The sequence below is a fragment of the Eulemur rufifrons genome, chromosome 4 (assembly GCF_041146395.1).
Source record: "Eulemur rufifrons isolate Redbay chromosome 4, OSU_ERuf_1, whole genome shotgun sequence".
NCBI classification, from domain to species: domain Eukaryota; kingdom Metazoa; phylum Chordata; class Mammalia; order Primates; family Lemuridae; genus Eulemur; species Eulemur rufifrons.
Genome location: NC_090986.1, coordinates 9,500,918 through 9,508,668, shown reverse-complemented (window position 1 = coordinate 9,508,668; position 7,751 = coordinate 9,500,918). Strand labels below are relative to the sequence as shown.

General features: G+C 44.5%; 1 long non-coding RNA gene across 2 annotated transcripts; it reads left to right on the top strand.

The window, feature by feature from the left end:
• Positions 1 to 1,043: 1,043 nt before the first annotated feature.
• Positions 1,044 to 7,311, top strand: LOC138382566 (uncharacterized). Of its 2 annotated transcripts, XR_011233462.1 has the most exons (4): positions 1,044 to 1,204; positions 1,782 to 1,933; positions 4,084 to 4,295; positions 7,161 to 7,311. It is a non-coding gene; the product is annotated as an uncharacterized lncRNA (long non-coding RNA). The 2 variants fall into 2 exon arrangements; XR_011233461.1 differs by lacking the exon at positions 1,044 to 1,204 and having other exon boundaries at positions 1,750 to 1,933.
• Positions 7,312 to 7,751: the final 440 nt, after the last annotated feature.

Genomic DNA, 7,751 nt, shown 5'->3' with positions numbered 1-7,751 from the left:
AGAGTCTACCACCTTTCGGACTCCTGCCCTACCCACGGTCATGCCTGCCTTCTCTGACTGAGGCCGGATGGCGGGGAAGCAGAGGCTATGGTGGCAGACCATCTTGCCCTCCGCAGGGGCCTTTCTGGCCAGCTCAGCCATCCAAAGTAGCACCCCCTTGGCGGTTGGCAGTGGCTTTGTCCTGGCTGGGTGCCAGCTTGTAGACGGACACCTTGCCCCTGAACCCCCCATCTCTTCTCATCCTCCACGGTTTCCGAGGGCCTGGATCTTTCTTCTTCTGGATGAACCTTCTGGGCCAGGAAACTTTCCCACTCCATCAAGGACAGCATTGTGGGGCATCCACTGCATGAGGCTTTCCTTCTCCACAGTGCCTTCTTAGTGACTGGCTAGGCCTGACGTCCGTGCCCATCCTCCCAGCCATTTCGTCTGCCAGCAAGACGACCAAGCCTCGGTGTCAGTGCCCCATCGGTCGTTCCCCATGATTCCCATGGGCTGAGCGGTAGCACACCTTGCCTGGCCTTTGCCTTCTAAGGAAGAAGACGCTGTTTCACTTGGCATCCACTTTCCTTCCGTGTGGTTCTTGGGGGTGGTTGAGGGGGATACCCGTTTGGCCTGTTCCTGGAGAAGTGTGGGACAGGGGCAAGCCTGGCAGGAGCCATTGCCTGCCACTGTTTACACTCAGGGTGTAGGGGAGGAGGAGGAGGGACTGGGGTTTGTGTGGGTGCAGAGGGGGTGTTGGCAGTGTTCTGCTTGGCCGAGGATGGGGTGGGGGTGAGTGCACTTGCTGGGGTAACCCTGTTCTGCTCTGGAAAGAATAACCAGGCTTGCCCAGGCCTCCAGAAGAGGGCCTGTGCTTGTGGTCCTAGGTAGGCTCTGCTTTGTCCCGGCTGTCTTGGGGTCCTCAGGATCCCTGGGAAGAGTGCCTTCTCCTCAGGGTCGGTCTTGGAGGGGATCACGAAATAACCCTCTCCCTCACAGCACCCTACTGGCATGTCAGGTCTTAGCCAGACACCCACTGTTCAAATTGGCTCTCCCTGGGATTTCCGTGGCTCTGTCTTTGGGCCTACCCGGAAGAGCAGTGGGGACACAGGCAGCAGCCCCTGGCGATTAAGACTGGAGCAGTACCTGGTGGGCACGGGTCCATGGAGGCACAGGACACCTAAGTCGGTGAACTGTCACCTGGCACCTTCCCTCGGGGCCTCAGGTAACTCCCTGTGCCCCGCAGGCCCCATCGCCACTCACTAGACTTCATTCCCCCCCCCCCCCCCCCCCCCCCCCCGCCAAGGCCTCCACGCCTCTCCCCGGTATTTCATGCCAGCTCAGATCCCACGGGAGGGATCACAATGTTCGCCTCTCGCCCTGAGGCCGGCCCTCCCCCGGGAGCTGGGATCCCACCCTGCCCTCTGCTCAAAGGGGTCCTGAGAACAGGACGGGTAGGCTGTGCCCCCATGTCATGTTCCCAGTCCAGGTCTGGGTCCGGGTCGTGCTGCGTTCTTCCGCCGTCCCAGACGCCTCAGCCAGTGCAGTCTCACCCTTCATGCAAGCTACCGCTGTCCAGGCATGACCCTGACCTCCCTGATTGGCAGATTGCGGACCAAAGCTGTCCTAGGCTCCAAAGCAGCAGCCTGACAGAATTGCCAGGAGCGAGGGCCGACCTTACAACTGCGCATGCGCCTGTCTCTGTCAGGGTGACAGCGACCTTTGCCTATTTGGGGTGTCCCTAAGGCGGGAGCTGTGTCTGTCAGGGGCTTCCCTGTCAGGCTCTGGCCCGTCCTCTGCAGGATCCCAGCCAGGAGGTAGTCCTCGGTTCGCAGGACAAGGAGGAGGAGGGCCCAGCGGGCTGAAGAAGGCTGCGTTGCGGCGCTGGGAAGCACCGTGTCATCTAGGAATGGATGGTAGATCTCTGCCTGAGGCCCTCCTTCTGGCTTTGTAGGTGAGTCTCCTGTGTAGCGCAAAGTCATCTTGCTCTTCAGTGGCAAGGCTGGACCTCCCGTGTGCCCCTCTGTACCCACGGGTCTCTCCTGGCGTGTTCCCGTTCCCTGCTGTATCAGGAAGTGTCTGGGTGCCTGTGTGTTCGTGTGTGTGTCTGTGTGTGTGTGTGTTCGTGTAGATTTGTGGTTTGTTTGTGGTTGTTTTATAGACTTTTTTCCTTACCTGTTTTAGTTATTTTCTGAGGAGCATATTTCATTTGACTCATCTGTTTTTTCATAATATTCATTAGTGTGTTTATTGTAATATGTTAACTGTCACATATAATACCTTGGACATCACATGTTTTACACCACTCTGCTTAGGTAAACCAGGATTGTGTTATTGTCTATTTATCCTAGGTGTAACCTATGTTAATTCTCATTTTATTAGGACTGTTGGAAAAAAGTTAGTATTAATGATGTCACTTACTGTGGATTTTGCTACAGACCTTTGTAATATATAATCTTTTGGATGCCTCAATACTTGTTTTATGTTTATTTTAAAATATATTTGTATAATTTTGAAATAGTTTTAAATATAATATTTTTAGGTCCATGTTAAGTGTGAGAAAGGACCAGTAGTGTGTTTTTCACCGTTGTATCTACAATGTATGGCATATAATTAATGCAATACTATTATCAAATGCAATTAAACTCTATCCATATTTTGATTAAATTAACAAGACATTGTCAAGATTTGGTTAGCTCTATGGCATTCTCTTCCTGGGGGTGGGAGGAACTAAACTTTAGCTCATTTCGGTCAGCAATAACTTTGTGGCTCCATCCAAGTGTTACACATTAATTTTCATCTTACCACGTAACTTTCAGTAGCTATAGAAACTCCTCCATGGTTTAAATCAACACTGATGTCCCCATTTCTCTTTAGCCCCCTTTCCCCTTCCTTTTAGTCCCTTTAGTGGGTTCAAATCCGAAATCTTAAATGACCCTATGTTGAGACTTGGTGTCTGTTCCTGACCTTACCCCTGCCCAGAGTTTCAGGTTTCTCCTGGGTTTTCTCCTGTCTTCGTCCAGAACTTGTCCTACAACTCCCGAGATTCTCTTCTCAGCTGGTTATATTAAACTTATCTGCTGAAAACTATAATGCTGCCTTCCTCAACAAAAATAAGACCAAACAAAAATTCTAACAACAAAAACCGACAAGAAAAATAATGTCTCCTGATGTTCTGTATCAGTAAAATATTCCACTAACTGCTCATAGACAAACTGACATGTGATTCTTTTGTTTTTTCACTTTCATGAGTCTCAATTCCATTACCTTTTCTCCACCTTTTCTTATGATGACTTTTAACAGCTTTGGACACTAAACAAACACAGTGAAATGGTAGTAGGAAGTTAAACTGTACATGCTTTTTTGTAAAATATTTTAGTATTTTGTACCAAGCATCTTTTTTACCCAGGCATCTACCTTTGGGGATCAGTGCCATGGGAAAACTTAGAGGTAGATGGAGAGTTACACATAGACAGGTTCATTTTGTCAATAATAGTGACTTAGTAAACAGTATAAATCTCAAAATATAAAAGTGGGCAAGTAAACTATGAATTTCAGTTCAAAGTGGCGAATATTAATATTTGAGAACTTAGTATTCTTCTAGTGAGAGAACAGATGTGTTGTCAAGTAAATCCCTGCATGAAATAGTGCTATTTTTAAAACATTTAAATTATGTGAGAAAATGTTCATATGTATAATGTTAAGTTTCAAATATGTGTATTAAATGATGCACATTTATATATATGTATACATGTATATACATACAGACATACACATGCAGTGTTATCTTAACTTTGTAAAAGCTATATATCGACTAATTCAACAAATACTTACTGAGTTCTTAACATTTGGGTGACACTTCTCACCCCAATGAAGAACATTGCTTTATTTTGTCTCATGGTGACTCTGTAGTCGCTGACATATTAGTGTCATAGAGAGAGACAGTTTGTTTAATGAGACCTGTCTTCAGAGAAATGTGGCCCTCTGCTCTGCAGGTCCAAAATCTAGGTGATTACTAGGGAATCTAAGGTTATTGAGATTCTTAGAGGTAACTTCTAAGTGCTAAAAATATGACAAGTGCTAATGGTTGCTACACTTTTCCAGCGAAATACTTCATGGGATCTATTGTGGTCCCAGTGTTTATGGTTTAGGGCAACAGATCACCCTGATTGGGAGACAGAGAACTGCATGTTCATCGTGGAGTTGGAGCCAAGGCCCGAGAGAGTCTCGCGAGAACAGCCCCTGCTGCCCAGCAGAAGCCACACCACTCGTGATAAGACTGCTCCTGCTGAGCTCCACTGTCCTTTCTGTCATAGGTAAGGCCTCACAGATTCTGTTTTTGGGGTGACGGCTTAGTTTGTTTTTTGGCATTTTGTTTTCCTGTGTTTTGCTTTGTTTTCTGATTTGGGTATATGCTGTCTCAAGCTGGTTAATATATTTTTTCCCTAAATTTTACAATTGATTTTTTCATATCCACAGGACTATCAGCATAATTTATGAGGCCCAGTACAAAATGAATATACAGAACATATTTACAAATTATAAAGCATTTAATTATGGAAATACTGGGAATCTAGATTGAGCTTAGCTGAGAAACCCCCATGGTCTCTGCCACGATGCCACTGTGAATGCACATAGATATAACCGCCAAACACAATACCCACACCCAACCTTCCCCAGAGGTGAGGAAGGGAAAAGGAAGGCCTTTTAGAGCCAGGTCACAGAGGAGCCGGTGGCCGGGACCCATACCAGGGAGGCAGTGAGAGATCAAACTGCATGAGCCCTGGCTCCAAGTCCTAGAACCTGCTAAATTGTCTCTTCGGACTTCACTTACCAAATGCAAACCCAAGTTAAATTTAATAAGAATTTTAAGAAAACAGCCACAGAACATTAAGCCCCAAGTATGAGGCTCCTGTTCTTAGCATGGGGCCCAGTAAAATTATGCTGGCCACACACCCATGAACCTGGCCCTACATCTTCATTTCAATAGATTGGTCAGGTTAATTTACAACCACCTATCATATAAGAATTCCTACATGAACACACCACGGATCTTTGAAAAATAAGAACTAGTTCAACTCCCTGTTGGGAAAAATGGTATTTTATTTCAATTTAAGTGTTCATTTTTCTTGTTCTTGTTACCTGCACATCCTTTTATAAATTAAGGGGATACTTCCTATGTTTTTGGATTTTCATTTTGGGGGAGATTCTAATTCACTGCATGGATATTATCTTCTTAGCTCTTGCATATTCACTCCATAGGCTGCCATCTATCTTTTAACTTTTTGAAATACAAAATATTTCAAATACATGAATGTAGTCAAATACATGAATGTTTTAAAAATTATTTTTGTTCCATGAAAGTTTTCCAATCCTCAGGAAATAAGTCTAGTTTCATAGATTTATTTTTAACATAACATATTTTTGCTTATTTTATTTTTCATGCTTTTGGCAGTATAACTGACAAAATTGTATATATTCAAGGTGTACAACTTAATGTTTTAATACACTTACATACTATGAAACAATTAGTACAATCAAGCTGATTAACATATCCGTCATCTCACGTAGTTAGTTTTGTGTGTGTGAGTGGTGAGAATACTTGAGATCTACTCTCTTAACAAATTGCAAATATACAATACAGTATTGGTAACTATAGTCACCATGCTGTATATCCATTTTCAGAACTTAATTTATGTGATAACTGCAAGTTTGTACTGTTTGACCAACATCTCATTTTCGTTATCCCCAGCCTCTGGCAAGCACCATTCTACACTCTACTTATATGAGTTTGGCTTTTAAAAAAATTCTGCATATAATTGAGATCATATGGTATTTATCTTTCTGTGTCGGGTTTATTTGACTTAGCATAATGTTTTCCAGGTCTATCCTTTTAGATCCATGTTATCACAAATGGCAGGATATCCTTTTTAGAGGCTGAGTTGTATTAACATTGTGCGTGTGTATCGCATTTTCCTTATCCATCAGCCAACATACATACACTTGTTTCCAAACTTTCTATTTTTGAAAATGATCATGGGAATGCAGATATCTCTTTCAGATGATAGTAATTTTATTTCCTTTGGATATATATTCACAAGGGGGATTTCTGGATCATATGGTACTTCTATTTTTAATTTTAGTTGAGGAACATCCATACTGTTTTCATTAATGCCTCTGCCAATGTAAATATCTCACCAACAGTGTATAAGTGCCCCCTTTTCCTCGCATCCTAGCCAACACTTATTTTTTCATTTTGGTTTTTTGAGAATAGCCACCTTAACAGTTGTGAAATGATATCTCATTGTGATTTTGATTTACATTTCTCTGATGATTAGTGAGGTTGAGTACATTTTCAATTTCCTGTTGGCAACTAGTATTTTTTGTTTGTTTGTTTTTGAAAAACTGTTTAAATCTTTTGTCCTTTTTTAAATGGTATTATTTGCTTTTTTCCAGTTGAGTTGTATGAGTTCCCTATGTATTTTGGATATTGCTCCCATATGGGATATATGGCTTGCAAATATTGTCTTCCATCCCTTTAGTTTCCTTTTCATTCTGTTAATTATTACCTTTGCTGTGCAGAAACTTTCTCATTTGATGTAGTTCTGCTTGTTTATTTTTGCTTTCATTGTCTGTTTTGATGTCATATCCAAAAAATGATTAAGACCAATATCATGGAAGTTTTCCCCTATGCTTTCTTTTGGAATTTTATGTCTTCAGGTCATATGTGTAAACCGTTAGTTCATTTTGGGTTGATTGGTATTTATTTATTTTAGAGACAGGGTATTTCTTTCTTTCTTTCTTTCTTTAGAGACAGGGTCTTACTCTGTTGCCAGGCTTGAATGCAGTGGCTTACTGCAGGATTGTAGCTCACTGCAGTGCAGACTACTCCTGGGCTCAAGGAACTTGTCTGCCTCAGGCTCCAGAGTAGCTAGGACTATGAGGGGTGTGTTACCATGCCTGGCTAATTTAAAAAAAAAAAAAACAAATTGTTTGTAGAGATAGGTCTCACTGTGTTGCCCAGGCTACTTTCCAACTCTGGCTTCAAGCGATCCTCCTGACTCCGCCTCCCTAATTGGTGGAATCACAGCTCTGAGCTACCTTGCCCAGCCATTGAGTTGATTTTTATGTATGGTGTAAGGTGAGGGTCCAATTTTAATTTTTTGCATGTGGATGTTCAGTTTCCTACCGCAGCCAAGGGAGGAGGCACTGACTGAGAGCGAGCGAGCCAGCGAGGTTGGCAGCCCCAGAAGCATCAGGCCGCACTCTGTCATCTGCTGGACCCGGAGCCCCGGTGCTGCAGTCCTGTTCTGGTGCCAGGCAGAGGCAGGCAGAGGCAGGCAGAGTCCCGCCAGGCTCTCCCCTGCAGCCACTTATCAGCTCCATGGCCCTGGTGGCCCAGCCAGACCCGCCCCTCTCCACTGCTCCGCCCAGGCCTCCGGGGAAGAGGAGCTGGCGCTGCGCCCTCCCACACCCTTGGAGCCTCAGGCCTGCTGGCAGGCAGAAGGACAAGAGATGCAAATGGTGTTGGACAGCGTGATGGCCGCCTGAGATATATTCATGAAACTTCAAGTACCTCCCAGAAGCCAGGTTTGTGGGAAGTGCTGGGAGTCCAGGCTGAGAGGTCCATGCAGGCAGCAGCTGATGCTCCATGGTCGCCTGGGATGTATTTCTCAGGCTTCAGGCACCTCTCAGAAGCCTGGATGATCTGGAGCCCCTGCCTGCTGAGCCACAGTAATGTAATCCCTTGTGAGTGTGCGTTCCATGCTTGC